Raw genomic sequence first — 19,056 nt, 5'->3', positions numbered from 1 at the left:
ATTCAAGTTATTTCAGTGACCATTCTGTGTTTTTCTTTCTTTAACTGAAGGGTATCAACAAATTTGTCCACGTCTGTACATATTGATCAAACCCAACATTAATAATGACTTACACAAAATGAAATAATGTATTTAATACTTAAATTAATATCAATATACCTGCTGTGTTTTAATGTGAAATAATTTAAACAAGGCAACATATTTACAGAAAACCACAGAATGTGAGTGAAACTAATGAATGAATGATTGATTGGACTGACAACTGAACTAACAGATACATCACTTGGATTAATCTAATCCTAGTATTTAACGTGCTCTGGACCAGACTAGCTGCAAAGAATAAATCTCCATACTTAATTCATCTTAATTGGACCTGCTTTCAGCCTAAATTAAGCTGGAATCAAAATAAAATCCTAGTTTAATTCCTTATTTATTTTAGTTTTGTGTAAAACCCCTCTGGTCTGCAGCAGGTTACCTGTGAAGCCTTAGTTACCATGGTGATAGACCCTGATTAAAACCAGATCAGCTTTGTGATTCTGGAAAACCTGAGTTAAGACAGCTGGATAAGAAACTGATGTCACTGAGGGTGATACCAGCCCTTAAAGTCCTTCATCACATCATCAAAACGAGCCCAGTACTGTTCGTCTTCATCTTCACCTTCATCAGTGGTCAACAGCAGATCTAAACTCAAAGTCAGCTGTGTCTCTGTGGATTATTTTAGGAAGCAGGTTTTTCTGAGAAGAAGAAAATATTGAGTAAGAAAATAAAACTTTACAAAGTGACATCACACAGAGACCACGTACAAGGAAAAACTCCTGTAGTACTGTAGCTCTTTGAGATTTAGGAACAACTTTGAGATACTTGATCTTTGTTTGATCGTCAACACTGTTTTATTCACTACAGTTAATAAACAAATAAATACTGGTGTATTATCATAAATTAACCACCAGTCTTTGACCTGTAGATCACTCTACTGTCACAGGTTTCCTAAATGGTTCAGACCAGGACAAAAGTTGTAGTGAAATAATTTATTTTGAGGGTCACAAACAAGGATATGAAAAGAAAAAGAGAAACAGAAAATCACTCCAGTCAGAGGAAAAGTCAAACTACAGAAGTCACAGAACTAGAAACAGGACGTGTTGTGTCCTTAATTAAAGAGAAATACTGAGAGGAGAAGAGTGAAGGAACCAGCTCGCTCTCTGCATCACTCGTCTGTATTTACTGAGAGGAAGTAGAGCTGTCTCCCCCTACTGGTGACCACAGGTAAAAGCATCACTGGAAGATCGATGCACCATCAACTCACGCAGACAACAATCCACATTACATATCTGCTTCTATACAAGAAAACTAAATGACACATCCTGAAATTAGGAGATTCTGATCAGTAGCTACCTTAAACTTAAACTAACTCCCTTTTTTCTACCTGCCACAGACACAGCTGATTCATGTTTGTGTTTCTGTGTCCTCACAGTTTTCCAGCATGGTTTGGGTGTGGAGGTGTATGAGGGGGCAGCTTCAGTCCTGTTGCCCTGTCACATCTCTTCTGTTCCTCTGAGGCCAACGGTGCTGTGGAGCCGCAACACACTCAGTCCATCCACTATCCACCAGCGTGACTCAGGTGGTGATGACCTTAAAGATCAAAACCTGTGTTACAAAGGACGAACATCGATGAGGACTGATGCTCTGACAGCTGGAGACCTCAGTCTGACTCTGAGAAAACCTAGTGTCTCTGACAGCGGAAACTACACCTGCACCATCACAGCGTCTGGAAATGAAAAGAGACTGGCAGACGTAGAGCTGCAGGTCAAAGGTCAGTAACAAACCCTAACACCGACTGTAGATACAGGTCAGAGGTCAGGGCTGTACCTCTAATAGAAGCAGACTCAGGGTGGGCGGCCATCTGCCTCGACGGGGAGCTGGATCTGAGTGCAGCGGTCACTGAGTCAGGGGAGGTCGATGGTGGAGGAGGAGGAGCTGGTGACAAATGAAGAACTAGTTGAACAGACGGAAACATCTGTCCGTGTCTAATGTGTCTCTGATAAGGTGACGCAGTGCTGACGTCAGAATAGTTGAATAGTTAAGAACAATAGACAAATAGATGTTGAACCAATCATCAGCTGGGACGATGCAGAACATGCTGTTGATGCTGTTGGTCATTTAGGATTTCAACTAATGAACAAACTGATTGGACGTATTTCTCTGGAGGTTCCTCTTCATCCCTCAGTGTGACATAGTGTTTGTCAGAGGATTATTTTATATCCATCCCATCAACACTGAGCTGGAACCAGAAACAGCCTTTGATGAACACGACACCAGTTTGAGCTGAGACTGATTCAGAGGTTTGGATCATGTAAAGGTCATTTTGTTGTTTCTCTTCTCTCGTCCACAGAAGCCAACACTTTACCAACTGATGTCTCGGTTCTCCTGAGTGTCCTGGTCATTGCTCTGGTTGTTATTGTGGTTCTTGGAGTTTATCTGTGGAGATTAAAAAACAAAGGTATGTGGTTTTTTTGTGTGTTGTCACCTCCTCTGTGATCCAGCAGCTCTGTTCCACTGTGAGGAGCATTGAGCTGCTTTAAGTCCACATGTCCTGAGGCTCGTTCTTCCAAACCACTGAGTTGTGATGATGGTGGTGGAGAACGGTGTCTAACACGTTGGGATTTCTATCAACATAAAGACTGTTGTTACTCACCGTTATCTTCTTATATTCACTCATGTTGTGCAGCTCTTCTCTCTGATAAATGAACCCATGAAACATTGATGGAGTCAGTTTAAAGTCCTATTTCCAGTCGGTCTCTGTCAGGAAAGTCGTCTTCACATTCAGACAGTTCTGGATATCAGTAGGACAGAAGCCTGATACCAGGGAGACTGGACCAGCAGACAGCAGCTTGACAGCAGAGAGTCAAACAGCTGATGTCCGATCTTTATCTGAACAGTAACTAACTACATCTGTTGGAGTAAAATCATGAACCGGCTCAATCTGGAAACACTTAAGTTTCATAACAACATGAATCATCATCAACAACATCGTCAATGAAGAAACAGTTTGATTCTCACATATTTACAGAGACTTGTTGCTGTGATTTCATGGATTTCAAAGTTAGCTCCTGTTCTGATACGACCAAGGAAAAAGCTTCTTCCTCCACAGACACCACAGCACATCTGGAGTCTTTTACACAGTCCACAGGATGGACCACTAGGTCCAGCTCAGCTCAGTACATTTACTGCTCAGATGAACCTGAACCACAACATTGTTGTAGTGAACTGATGCCAAAGTTCACCACCAGCTGGTTCAAAGGATGTTTCTACTGGTTTCTTCTCTCACTGTTTCCAATGTCTCTGTGTTTATTAACACGTCCTCTTCTCCAGATCTGATATGAACTAAAACTCACTGAACAGTGATTCTCTGTCAGAGGTTTGATTTACAACAAATATTTCACTTTATAACTCAAAGAAAATGTGTCGGTGCTGCTGCTGCTGTCTGTCCACATCATCTTCTGCTCTGTTGTCCTCTCAGTCCAACAGGTGGAGGTGGATTCAGGGGTGGAGTCTGTCCTGCTGCCCTGTGAAACCACAGTTCAGCTGCCTGAAGACGTTAAAGTGGAGTGGACAGACAGAGACAGTGATAAGGTCCATGTGTATCAGAACGGCTCTGATCAGCCTGAAGAACAGGATGAGGAATATAGAGGTCGAACAGAGATGAAGAGAAACCTGCTGAAACCTGGAGACCTCAGTCTGACCCTGAAATACCCCAGAGACAGAGACAGAGGAACCTTCACCTGCACCGTCTACAACAGGGAGGGAAACATCCTGATGAAGAAACTAGTGGAGCTGAAGGTCAAAGGTCAGTTCAAAGTATTTATGCTAAGCTAACTGTTGTTATGTTATTATTTTAACTTTTTACTTATTATTTGTTTAGAATTTATCTATGATTAATACAGTATAACTTATATTATGTTAATTTTTGTTACCTTTAGTGATTCACCGAGTTTAAGTGTATGATGATTAAATTACTTTATTACTATTAAAATATTTATATGAATTAATTTAAATGTTGTAAAGACTTTGATAATTAAAAGTAAATAAAGTGTTTGTGGACTAAACATCAGTGATTCCAGTGTGATGTGAATATCAGTGAGAGAAATGTGGAAGTGAGCTGAGTGAATCCTGTGAACATGGAACAGTCGGAGCATTTCCAGAATCCTATCTACACATTTGATGTTAGTGGATGAATGAATGAGTTCCTGTTGGAACAGCTTGTAGCTGCTGTTGTTGATCCACACAGTGAAATGTTGGGGACACAGCACGTCATCAGTCTGTGTGTGACATGTGATGTTGGATTTTATTTGTCTCTATTTTTATTTATTAACATCAGTGATGATTTGATCTGAATTCAAAATAAAAGTCGATCTGCTCCCAGATCCTCCATCAGATCTGGATCCTGGAAACATTTAGTTTCTCATTTTGATTTGTAGGAAACAAACGTGTGTCTGATTTTATCTCTATGATGTAGTAAGAGTTGGTGAAGTCCTATGATGTGACGGTGGTTCTCTGTCAGAGACAGTAAATAAAGGTTTGACTGAGTCCATTGGACTCAAACTAAGTGAACAAACAGTGAGTTGTGCTGTTGATTGGACAGACACCAAAGACAACACTGTCTCTGTTCAATGGAGCAATGGGACAAATGTCAGACTGGAACCAATCAAACATGTTTTCACTCCAAATATTTCACTTCATACCCTCAAAGAAAATGTGTCAGTGCTGCTGCTGCTGTCTGTCCACATCATCTTCTGCTCTGTTGTCCTCTCAGTCTACCAGGTGGAGGTGGATTCAGGGGTGGAGTCTGTCCTGCTGCCCTGGAAAACCACAGTTCAGCTGTCTGAAGACGTTAAAGTGGAGTGGACGGACAGAGACAATGATAAGGTCCATGTGTATCAGAATGGCTCTGATCAGCCTGAAGAACAGCATCAGTTTTACAGAGACAGAACAGAGATGAAGAGAAACCTGCTGAAACCTGGAGACTTCAGTCTGATCCTGAAGAACCCAAAAGTCAGAGACACAGGAAAATACGTCTGTGCAGTTTATGACAAGGAGGGAAAATGGCTGAGAGGGAAAATAGTGCTGCTTCAGGTCAAAGGTCAGAACTAAGATATTTGTCTCTCTACCTGTCTCCCTCTCTCTACCTGTCTCTCTCTCTCTACCTGTCTCTCTCTCTACCTCTCTCTCTCTCTACCTGTCTCTCTCTCTCTCTACCTGTCTCCCTCTCTACCTGTCTCTCTCTCTCTCTACCTGTCTCTCTCTCTCTACCTGTCTCCCTCTCTACCTGTCTCTCTCTCTCCCTCTCTACCTCTCTCTCTCTCTACCTGTCTCTCTCTACCTCTCTCTCTCTCTCTACCTGTCTCTCTCTCTACCTGTCTCTCTCTACCTGTCTCTCTCTACCTGTCTCTCTCTCTACCTGTCTTCCTCTCTACCTGTCTCCCTCTCTACCTGTCTCTCTCTACCTGTCTCTCTCTACCTGTCTCTCTCTACCTGTCTCTCTCTCTACCTCTCTCCCTCTCTACCTGTCTCTCTCTCTCTACCTGTCTCTCTCTCTCTACCTCTCTCCCTCTCTACCCGTCTCCCTCTCTAACCGTCTCTCTCTACCTGTCTCTCTCTCTCTCTCTCTCTCTCTACCTGTCTCTCTCTCTACCTGTCTCTCTCTCTACCTGTCTCTCTCTCTACCTCTCTCTCTCTCTCTCTACCTCTCTCCCTCTCTACCTGTCTCTCTCTCTCTACCTCTCTCTCTCCCTCTCTACCTGTCTCTCTCTACCTGTCTCTCTCTCTACCTGTCTCTCCTTCTCTACCTGTCTCCCTCTCTACCTGTCTCCCTCTCTAACCGTCCCTCTCTCCTCTACAGACAGAATTCAGGACACAGATCAAACAGTGGACATCAGGAACAGAAGCAGCTCCACTGATCCAACTCCTCTGATTGATGCTGATCAATCAGTTTGATCGGTCTGTTGATCGATCTTTGATTATTGATCTGATCGGACTTTGTAAATTCTACATTTAACATCATTTTATTTTCTTTATATTCAGATGAATTAGAATTGATCCACTTTTCTTTCATTCAGTCAGCACTTTATTCTAAACAGGATCATTCATCTCTCAGCTGGTGTCCACATGTCTGAATGAATGAACCTGGTTCAGTTTCTCTCCCCACTCTTTATTCAGGTCATCTTCCAGTAGGGAAGAAGGGAATCTGAACGTGATCTAAAATTCAGATTTTACTAACATAGAAGTAGAACAGGAGACAGGGACACAGGACTGATGTGTGACTGCAGGGATTTCATGATGTCTGGTGTGTTCTCTGACCAGCACAAGTGGAAAAAAACACAAAAAACATTTTACAGTTAATATTTTATTGAACTAAATCCGATTTCCTCTTTGCACTTTGATTCAACTACTAAGATAAAATCCTCTTCATGGTGAATTTGGAGGATATTTGTGTATCAAGAAACTAGATTTGGTTGGTACATGCTGAACTATGGAGGCCAAGTGGACAGGTCAGTGTGAGCGAGCTCTGGGTTGGATGCTACTGAAGGTTTACATCACTGACTTCAGTCATTAGCACTAATTCACACATGGACTCATTCAGCTGTGAAAGGTTGACACATGGTTGGATTTTGGCCTGATTTACCAGATCTAAACTTCTCTTCAACCTGGATTTTATTCAACTACATCAGATAAATTCTGTGTCAAATCTTTTCTAAATGTTTCCACTTCTTTAATTCATTCTGTATACGCTCATATTTTATAAGGTCTTAAACCTTAAACACTGTAAAGGGCCTTGAGACGATTTCTATACAAATAAAATTGAATTGATTTGAATTTGATTTGTGTTTCATTTCTCACTTGAACCAAGTTTAATTTTCTCCACTTTCACTTCAAACTGTATGAAAAAAGTGAGTGATAGTATAGGATACATAGCATTTCTATGAATATGTGCTGAAAAAGTATCAACAAAGCAACAAACCAGTGTCAGAAATAAGTTTATTATCTATTAGAGCACAGTAATCTTAACAGATTGGCAGTGGAAACTAAACCGTTTCTAAGATTGCTTTATTTCATCTCTTCTCTTTATTTTAAAGAACAGATATGCCAACTGTCTGAACTTGGAGAACTGAATTATTGTGGAAATATTTCTGGGAGTGTAGTGTGCTCTCAAGACCGACATGAAACCGTGCTTGGTGTTCATCTTAACTCGGAGGAGGAGGAGGAGGAAGATGATGATGATGAACGTCACATTGTGAAGAAAAATAGGAAAGACACATAAAGAGAGCCGATCACAGAATAGTGAGAGTTGATTTTTGAACTAAAAAAGTAATTAAATACATGATAAAGAAAAGAAATTAAGTAAACTTTCAAAGCCTGAACTAACTACTAATAACTTTTGCATCATACTGTAGGTTCTCAGAAAGTAATGAAACAAGCTAAGTGCTAATGTTGTGTTCTCAGTCAGAGTACTCAATAAATACTAATACTGAAATCCTTAGAGCAACACCACATCAACTATACCATGACTAAAACTGCAGCTAAACTATTTTTTCTTTTGACCAGCTTTTGTTTCAATTTTGGTAAGAGGTGAGATATTCAATAGATATAAAAACTAAACTAGTTATTTTTGTTTGTCTGATTTTTGTTTACTGTTTTGATTAAAAAACATATTTCAATGATGATGCAAAATGACTCCCACTGAAAAATGACATTGTGTTGTTATGGTTAAGGAACTCCATCCATCTTGTGCTCCCTTCACCTCAAAAGATCGCAGGCAATACTTTTCAGGTCTGTGTCGGCCAAAGAGAAATTCAGCCCACAAGATTTGTTAAGGGGCATCAGAAGAGTTATCATGTAACTGTGCAACCATTTTCCACGAACCTGTAATGCTGTGTGAAATGTGAATACAAATAAAATGCAGTATATTCATTCAGAATATTAATTATAAATAATGTCATCAGTGATAAGGAGAAAATATTTATTATTGTAAAAGATAAAACCAACTTAATGTGTTTGCCCCAACTAACAGTGGAAAACACTTCTTTAAAACCCTGTTTGATAACATAACTTTGGAAATGTAAGGAATTTTACACTTCAATGGGAAGATTCTGACAGTTTATGCCAAATTTCCCAAACCATTGATTCAAATAATGGAAACCAGGTGGAATAACAGGACTGTGCACAGTAATAAACAATGGCAATGTTATGAGTTTTCCTTCACCAGCAGCAACAGCATCATCGAGAGCCCTGCATCACAGCCTGCACTTTGTGTAAATATCAGATAGTGGACAGACTTGACTGTCAGTTCCCGGAGGCCTATGAAAAAGCCTGCAGCCTACAAAGCAATGTCCCAATGGACAGCTGAAGGATGAATGCTTTATTTTAAGGATCAAGTACAGTAACTTCTGTGTTGTCTGAATTTAGGAGTATGAGAGGACATCCAAGACCTTGTGTCTTTTTCCGAGTAATATTGCCTAAAGGGGACATACCTGTGTGTCAAAGTCACCAACTTTTATTGACCATCATTGATTTATAATGTCAATAAAAGGAAGGCACATCCAAGGGGGTCATTACTATTAATAGGCACTATGTATGGGGTGAAAAGAATCGGTCCCAGCACAGAACCTAGTGGAACTCCGTAACTAAATTTAATTTGCATTGAAAAACCCTTATTAATATTAACAACAATGACATCGGGTTTTTAAGACAGCAACTTTTAAAGCCTGTGGTATGTAGCCTGTTAGTAAAGATAGATTGATCTGATCTAATATGGGCGAGCAGATAAAGGTCCAACATCTTTGAACAATCAGATATGAAAGATAAGGACTGTTTATGTTTCAGCAGCTTAGAAATATTGTGTTGAGGATTAGATCACATTTATGTGCTGTAAACAAATAACAATAATGGCATACTTCATTGAACCCATTGGTGGATGTTAAGAGAAAACTGTGAAACAGCTAATCATATTGTCACACTCTGTACTCATGCTATCATTGTTTTGGTTTATACACAGCCTTCACCCATACACACATAACTGACAGACCCCAGGACCGGAATAGCCCGGTTCACACACACACAGACATACACACATACACATCATCACACCCACTCACACTGTGTACATTCTTATATCACATGACTATAAATAAAAGAACAAGGAACTCCCTCAGTGTACTCTCTCAGGGTGTTACACTGAGGAGGGTGCCCTTTGTACAAAGACTACGCTGTCTGTGTCTCATCTGTCTGATTGCAGGGTTTCTTAGCAAGGAGTGAAATCATCATAGGTGAAACTCATCATAGGTGAAACTCATCATAGGTGAAACTCATCATAGGTGAAACTCATCATAGGTTAAATTCATCATAGGTGACAATCTCCTGACATTTCTCTGGTCCTTCGAGCCGGATCCGTGACTGTTTTGGCGACAGTGAAGTTCTACACCGAAGTCTGTCGACAGCCAATCCACCTTAGAGGGGGTTGAAAGACCTGAGGCGTAAATTCGCCTCTGGCCGGTGAGTAGCGGATCGGCAGTACACTACAGTGCATCGGATTCCGGACCCGTGTTTGGGTGAACCTGGATCAGAAGGTGAGATACTACACGTAAAGACGGGTGTGAATGTGTTAAGAAAAAAGGTATGAGTAAGAACGGCCAGTCAGAGCCGATCTAAGGGATCAGTCAGAATCCCAGGGGGGCCAGTCAGAGTCCCATAGTAATAGGAGGACCAGTCAGAGTCCTATAGGATCCACAGAGGTGTGAATGTTATACGTGTGCGTGGAGTGATCAGTTCAGCATTTTGAAACCTGCAGGAGAGGTTTGCGCCCTGATCCGATTGTTATTTTACCTGTGAGAGACGAAGTACTGACGCTCAAAAGCATCAAGGTCGGACTCAGTCCATAAAAATAACACCGCACCAAATTAGTTGGTGTAGAAGGGTGTGTTATTGTCCTGCTGGAGAGCTTGAATGTCAGAGAACTCTCTCACCGGACCCAGTAGTGGTAATATTATTATACATTGTAAAGTACAAAGATACCGGTGGATAATACGTGAAATAAGTATATCTCCAGATGAAGTAAAAATAAATTGAGTAAATACATAAAATAAAGCATATATAAATAATAAACGTGCATTAGTAAGAGCAACACTGCTTATCACAAGTGCGACACCCAGACTAGAAATGGGGAAAACACAGAGCAAGGGAAAAGCTGTGTCCACATTGGAAGGTGATGAAAAGTACATGGAGACTCAATGTGTGGGGGCAGGACGAGTGAGTCAGAAGAAATGGAGGAAGAGACACGGTTTCAGTGGGAAGTTGTGAGTTGTTCCTCACTTGTAAGTCGCTTTGGATAAAAGCGTCTGCTAAATGACTAAATGTAAATGTAAGTTAAAAGTGGAAGATGTGTTGGAATTACAGTCAAACTTAAAGCTGGAGATGATGAAAGTGAAGGAAGAAAAGAGAAGGAAAAGGTGAGAGAGTGCCATCAATGCCTGCTCATAATATTTGGAACAGAGGTGCTCGTGGCGGATAGCCAGCCACTACAAATCGCAGTGATTCCTGTGATGGAAGCAGTAAAAACACAGTTTGCAATGAGAGCTGATTATGGCAAAATAGGAGACTGCAGACAAAAAGAAGAAGAAGAACCCTCGGATTACAGAGATAGACTCGAAGAGGTGTTTAAGAGACACTCAGGCATTGTGCATAACTCAGACCCAAACTCTGCATATCAACAACAGTTGAAAATGGCTTTTGTAAAAGGCCTCAGAGACCCCGTCCAGCTGCTGGTGAGGAAACAATGGGTTAATATAGACACAGGATCTGTACAAGAGGCAGTTAATCATGCTAAGCACGCAATGAGAGTGCTCGAACAAAAAGACAAAATGACGGGGGCATTCATGAATGAACTAACCAGCTTCAGAGGACGTGGCAGAGGCCGCGGGCGTGGCAACAGTTACAGAAGAAGAAGAGGTGGATATGGTCGAGGACGTTCACCATATCACAATAAGCAACAATAGAAGGACGAAGACTATGAGAAAAATCAGTGTTATGTCTGCCACAAAGGAGGGCACTTTGCTGCAAACTGTCCAGACAAAAACAACCAGCCATCTGCATGAGTACAATCTGTTGAGCCTGAAGATGGGGCACAGCTACATATAGATATACATGCATTAGTAGCTCAAAACAAAGACACAGGAATGCCAATGAGAAAAATTAATGGGTCAGGAAAAGAGTATAGTTGCCTCTGTGACTCTGGTGCTTGCACCACAGTTTTAACTAAAATGCCACCACAGTTTCAGGCCAGCAATAAAGTAGTGTGGGTAAGGAGTGCATCAGGGCACATAGTACAAAATAGATTATCAAAGCCACTTCGGGTAACTGACACAGAGACCGGTAGGGAGGTAAAGATTCGTCTCCTTGTAGATACCTCATGCCCAATAAATTTGCTAGGCAGAGATCTGTTAACAGCATTAAACCTCGCCGTTGTACCCACAGACAATGGAATGAGATGTGTCCCAGTGACTGACGAGGCAGTTCTGCATGGGCCAGGCGAGCCACATTACTATTGGACACTAGACGTCGAGTGTGGGGGGGCGACCCAGTTGCTGAAATTGATAACTCAATATCTATACTGATAGTCAGTATGCATTTGGAGCAGTACACCACTTTGCTAAAATATGGAAAAACAGAGGCTTTAAAACCTCAGCAGGCAAGCTGCTGACACATGCACATATTTTAGAAGAATTGTTAGAAGCTGTTCAACTTCCAAACCAACTGGCACTGTGCAAGTGTGCAGCTCACCAGACTGATAACTCAGACATAACACATGGGAACAATTTCGCAGATAAAGCCGCCAAGGTCGCGGCACGGAAGGACGTGCCAGCACAAAAACAACTCCTGTACACAGCTGCGATCACTGTTGACATACTGAGAGAAGAACAACAGGCAGCAACACTGGCAGAAGTCAAAACATGGATGAAAAGAGGGGCAATGTTGGAAGACAATGTGTATATGATTGATAACAAACTGGTACTACCGAAATCCCTACACAGTGCAGCAGCATTAGTGAGCCATGGGTTGACCCATGTCTCAACAGGAGGGATGGTGACTGTAACCAATACACATTTCTACACTATAAATTTTGAAACTTCTGCGAAAATGTTTGTTGCTAAGTGCATGACATGTCAAAAGAACAACTCACAGGGCAGACTACGGCCGAAGAGAGGACAGTTCCCAACACCACCGCACCCCTTTCACACCGTTCACATGGATTTCATTGAACTGAGTCAAGAAAGAGGGGTTAGATATGCACTAGTGATAATAGACCAGATGTCAAAATGGGTGGAGATCTACCCAACGAAAACGAATGATGCTATAGCCGTGGCAAAGAGCTTATGTAACCATTATTTCCCAACATATGGGATACCGGCCGTTATAAGATCTGATAACGGCACACATTTGTTAATCAGGTGATAGACACAGCATCGCAAATGTTAGGGTTCAGCTTAAAACACCACTGTTCATTTCATCCACAGAGCGCAGGCCTAGTTGAAAGAACAAACAGAACCATTAAACAGAGACTGAAGGAAAACAATAGCAGAGACTGGACGGCCATGGCCGGACTGCCTCTCACTAGTCAAAATGTGGATGAGAATAACTGCCACAAATAACGGCCTGACACCATTTGAGATAGTACATGGCAGACCGTTCCCACTCCCTATATATAATGGGGATATTGAGAAGTCTGATAAAGAACACACAATTATAGATTGGATGAGACATATGTTTGAACAAAATGAGATCAGACAGACTAATACTGTCCCAGATGAAGCTGTGCTTTCTGCCAACAGGCGACCGAAACCAGGAGACTGGGTGCTGATAAAGGTCATCCAGCAAACGAATTGGAAGCCACCACGGTGGGAGGGACCATACCAGGTGCTGTTAACCACACCAACGGCAATAAAGATCGCTGAAAGGAGCACCTGGATACATCAGAGCCATTGTAAGTTATTACCACTCGACGCCCAGAGTCAAGAGACAACAGACTAAGAGGGTGCACAGTGAAAAGTCTAGGATAACCTTTGGGGCAGTCCACCGTCCTGTAGAGGTCATTAGGGCCCTACAGTGGGGACAACAGGAGGGACCTCCTGGCACCAAGGGCTAGTGAAGAAAACAACGTGGCTAGGTTCAACAACCTGAAAAACCCACCCTGTACATCCTCTGCAGGAGTCTGGCATCATGAGAACCTTCTGGGCGGCGGTGAGTATAATGTCTGCTACATTCATAGTGAGTGCGGGCAATGATGCAACAATACAGCAACAGACAGTGGGACAATATTCAGACCCATGCCATGGTGGAAACAAAGACAATTGGGGACACACAGCAGGCGTCCTCTGGTTTTGCTATAATGGGTCAATTGACGCGACATTTGTAATCCCAGATAATGTGTTGGACAGTGCTTATGATAGTTGGCCCTACAGCGCTGATAAATGGCAAGGGTATGTATGGTACATTGAAGCTAGATCACAACCTGATTATGGGGGAACAACATGGGGATACGCAGTAGCAAGCACAGATAGGAGCTGGGGAACAGATACGTACGGTTTTTATACAGCTACAGAGAAACTGGTGTATTCCAATCTGACTTATGCTGACGGAAGATTCTCATTTCACCTGAACATCTACAGGTTGGAGCCTGTGGAACTGGCTGATGTCCGGAGACTGGAGAGAAAAATTGATGGGACTAATTGCACCAATGAGTATATAGAGGAGGAACAGGACTCAGAAGACGAGACTACTATCTAAAGGAGAAAGAACCAGATGCTGAGGATCTGTGTTCCAACAGGGGTCATGTGCTAGTAACCTCTGACCCACCATACTGAACTGGTCTGTAATACTCTGACGGATGACGATGTAATTGAAAATCTAATGAAGTGATTACATTCTGATGATATAACAGAGTATGACAAACAGGAGGGAATGTTAAGAGAAAACTGTGAAACAGTTAATCATATAGTCACACTCTGTACTCATGCTAACAGCTAATCATATTGTCACACTCTGTACTCATGCTAACAGCTAATCATATTGTCACACTCTGTACTCATGCTAACAGCTAATCATATTCACACTCTGTACTCATGCTAACAGCTAATCATATTGTCACACTCTGTACTCATGCTAACAGCTAATCATATAGTCACACTCTGTACTCATGCTAACAGCTAATCATATTGTCACACTCTGTACTCATGCTAACAGCTAATCATATTGTCACACTCTGTACTCATGCTAACAGCTAATCATATTCACACTCTGTACTCATGCTAACAGCTAACCATATTGTCACACTCTGTACTCATGCTAACAGCTAATCATATTGTCACACTCTGTACTCATGCTAACAGCTAATCATATTGTCACACTCTGTACTCATGCTAACAGCTAATCATATTGTCACACTCTGTACTCATGCTAACAGCTAATCATATTGTCACACTCTGTACTCATGCTAACAGTTAATCATATTGTCACACTCTGTACTCATGCTAACAGCTAATCATATTGTCACACTCTGTACTCATGCTAACAGCTAATCATATTGTCACACTCTGTACTCATGCTAACAGCTAATCATATTGTCACACTCTGTACTCATGCTAACAGCTAATCATATTGTCACACTCTGTACTCATGCTAACAGTTAATCATATTGTCACACTCTGTACTCATGCTAACAGCTAATCATATTCACACTCTGTACTCATGCTAACAGCTAATCATATTGTCACACTCTGTACTCATGCTAACAGCTAATCATATTGTCACACTCTGTACTCATGCTAACAGCTAATCATATTGTCACACTCTGTACTCATGCTAACAGCTAATCATATTGTCACACTCTGTACTCATGCTAACAGCTAATCATATTCACACTCTGCACTCATGCTAACAGCTAATCATATTCACACTCTGTACTCATGCTAACAGCTAATCATATTGTCACACTCTGTACTCATGCCATCATTGTTTTAGTTTATACACAGCCTTCACCCATACACACATAACTGACAGACCCCAGGACTAGAATAGCCCAGTTCACACACACAGACACAGAATCACACCCACTCACACTGTGAACATTCTTATATCACATGACTATAAATAAAGGACCAAGGAACTCCCTCGGTGTACTCTCTCAGGGTGTTACACTGAGGAGGGTGCCCTTTGTACAAAGACGCTGTCTGTGTCTCATCTGTCTGATTGCAGGGTTTCTTAGCAAGGAGTGAAATCATCATAGGTGAAACTCATCATAGGTGAAACTCATCATAGGTGAAACTCATCATAGGTGAAACTCATCATAGGTGAAATCATCATAGGTGAAACTCATCATAGGTGAAATTCATCATAGGTGAAACTCATCATAGGTGAAACTCATCATAGGTGAAACTCATCATAGGTGAAACTCATCATAGGTGAAACTCATCATAGGTGACAAACTCATCATAGGTGAAACTCATCATAGGTGAAACTCATCATAGGTGACAAACTCATCATAGGTGAAACTCATCATAGGTGAAATTCATCATAGGTGAAACTCATCATAGGTGAAATTCATCATAGGTGACAAACTCATCATAGGTGAAACTCATCATAGGTGAAACTCATCATAGGTGAAACTCATCATAGGTGAAACTCATCATAGGTGAAACTCATCATAGGTGAAACTCATCATAGGTGAAACTCATCATAGGTGAAACTCATCATAGGTGACAAACTCATCATAGGTGAAACTCATCATAGGTGACAAACTCATCATAGGTGAAACTCATCATAGGTGAAACTCATCATAGGTGACAAACTCATCATAGGTGAAACTCATCATAGGTGAAATTCATCATAGGTGAAACTCATCATAGGTGAAACTCATCATAGGTGAAACTCATCATAGGTGAAACTCATCATAGGTGAAACTCATCATAGGTGAAATTCATCATAGGTGAAACTCATCATAGGTGAAACTCATCATAGGTGAAACTCATCATAGGTGACAAACTCATCATAGGTGAAACTCATCATAGGTTAAATTCATCATAGGTGAAACTCATCATAGGTGAAACTCATCATAGGTGACAAACTCATCATAGGTGAAACTCATCATAGGTGAAACTCATCATAGGTTAAATTCATCATAGGTGAAACTCATCATAGGTGACAAACTCATCATAGGTGAAACTCATCATAGGTTAAATTCATCATAGGTGAAACTCATCATAGGTGAAACTCATCATAGGTGACAAACTCATCATAGGTGAAACTCATCATAGGTGAAATCATCATAGGTGAAACTCATCATAGGTGACAAACTCATCATAGGTGAAACTCATCATAGGTGACAAACTCATCATAGGTGAAACTCATCATAGGTGAAATTCATCATAGGTGAAATTCATCATAGGTGAAATTCATCATAGGTGAAACTCATCATAGGTGAAACTCATCATAGGTGAAACTCATCATAGGTGAAACTCATCATAGGTGAAATTCATCATAGGTGAAACTCATCATAGGTGAAACTCATCATAGGTGAAACTCATCATAGGTGAAATTCATCATAGGTGAAACTCATCATAGGTGAAATTCATCATAGGTGACAATCTCCTGACAGTGGAAAACATTGTTAATCAGCTGCAGCTACTACGAGGTATCAGTGTCTTGTCCAAGGAAGCCTCGGCATGTGACCAGCTAACTACAGTGTTCATAGATGACTTCTGTACCAACTGAGCTGCCAGCATGCACAGAAAGCTCTCCCTAAGCGTGACCATTGCCTAAACAAGTAGGTGCAAATGTCTGTAACACTGGAGATGGGAAAGGGTTCACACACAGATATTTACAACACATTATTTTCACTGATCAGGTTTTTTTTGCAGGTGTTATCAGGTATGTCTGCTGAAGGACGAGGAAACCGTAGTGACATTTTCATAATTGTAATTATATTCATTGTCACAGTATTTATAGTGGCAAGGGAAAGGGGGGGTGTCTGGGGGGTACATTTAATCAAATATGATTTCTTATGTGACTTCTATTTTGTACATTTATACAATAGTCTGTGGATTTTTTTTTTATGTCTTTTGAAGAGCAATAACACAAAAAAGTGGTTTCGGTGTCTCTACAGTTCAGATTTAACATATGTTGTCAATATTTAAGAAAATTAAAAAGACTATAGATACACGGCAGGTTTTGAACTGTTTGTTGGAGAAAAATGAACATTCTCAGAAATTTCACAGGCCTATAATTTTAATGTCAGTTCAACTCTTTATGAAGAGAAACCAGTAGATTGTCAGGTGTTACTGATACTTCACAACTGTAATCTGCATAAAAAAACCCAGACAATCTGATTACGATGAGTATTCCAATCCAGGGTGAACCTGAAACCTTACTGACACTGAGACCAGTCTATGTGTTGATTTACTGTCTTAAGTGTGTTAAGTTTCCAAATGAAGGAAGTGTGGATCAAGACCAGTCCGAGCTGAGTTTACTTTAAGTCTTTATTAATTTCCTTATTTTCAGTGTTTTGTGTGCGTGTGTGTGTAAATATCATCTACACACAAGGATAAAAGTAGTTTTAGTTTAAATTCATAATTAATTCATTTTTATAATAGTAATAGTAATAATAATAATAATAATAATAATAATAATTTTAGTGAACGTACTGAAGTACAGACCCTGGTTTAAACTACACCCCCCACTGTGACCTAAGTAAAGTAGTAAACAGTTATTATTTTTATCACTTTTCAGAGAAAGTATAACCAACAACAGAGCTGCTGGGTTAAAGTTTGAAGTTCTCTCTGTTTGTATTGGCCAGAACTCAGAATCAGTATTTGTACAGTCTTTAACCTTTAACCAACTTTATACGTCTGATATTTGATGGATATGTACCTGTTTTATGAAGTATTGATTAAATAAAATGTCCTGGATTATACTGCTGCCAGCTCAAAGTACTACTACAGTAAAAATACTGCTCACATATTTCTATGTTTAGAGTTAAAACATATTTTCAAATATAAAAATATAATTTTCTCCATTTCTGCAAAACTACAAACTAAATGTTCTCAGATTTTTATTCACTTTAACAACTGAAACAGAAAAATGTTACTTTTACTAAAGAAAGTGATCGAACCTTAAATGTTTGTGACTGGCAAAAGTATGTGAACCACCTGACAACAGCCTGCAACATCCTCCAGCATGACCGGGTTGGTGGGGGGACAGAGATGGTCTGGAGATGCATTTCGTTGGAGGGCTGCACGGACCTCTATGTGCTATACAGAGGTGCCCTGACTGTCATTGGGTACCAGGATGAGATATTGGAGCCATTTTAAGCCATATTCTGGTGCAGCTGGCCCTTAATAAATCATAATAATTAATCAATAACATAACTTAAACTGGAGCCTTAAATCCAACGGTCAGTGTTGGACCAAAAAGGGCATTCTAGGTCTGACTTGAGTAGGCTACAGCTTCTGCTCCGGCACCATGACCTGAAACTCCCCATGTTGTGGTCTCTATCTTGGCGGAGTGAGCTGCACCTGGTGTTTTTAAATTCCTTTATTCAGGAGAAGAAGAGCTTGAACAGAGGAATCGACCGTGTACCTCCATCAACCTCCTCACAGACACGATCCAAACCCTCCAGTCAAAGCAAACTCAGCACTCTAGGCAAGACGCCTAGATGCCCACATGCTCAGAAGCATTGTCTTTAGTTATTATTGGACGTTAAATAGATTGATATTTGGAAGTTGGAAGATGATCTAAATTGATACTGGCTGGGATCGTCCCCAATCTCCCCTGTAGTCTTATACTGGAAAAGGCGTTTGAGGTACTGGAGGTATGGAAAATGAATGAAAAAGGTTGTGGTATACTGTAATAGCTGGAACCTTTTAATCGTATTCTTGTTGAGCATTGAAGGTGCAACGTCTTCTCAATGTGTAAAGGCTAATATGTTGATAGAACGGTTGGTTGAAGTCCTATAAA

This window comes from Anabas testudineus, chromosome 18 (genome assembly GCF_900324465.2).
Source record: "Anabas testudineus chromosome 18, fAnaTes1.2, whole genome shotgun sequence".
Lineage (NCBI taxonomy): Eukaryota > Metazoa > Chordata > Actinopteri > Anabantiformes > Anabantidae > Anabas > Anabas testudineus.
This window is presented reverse-complemented; position numbering follows the sequence as displayed.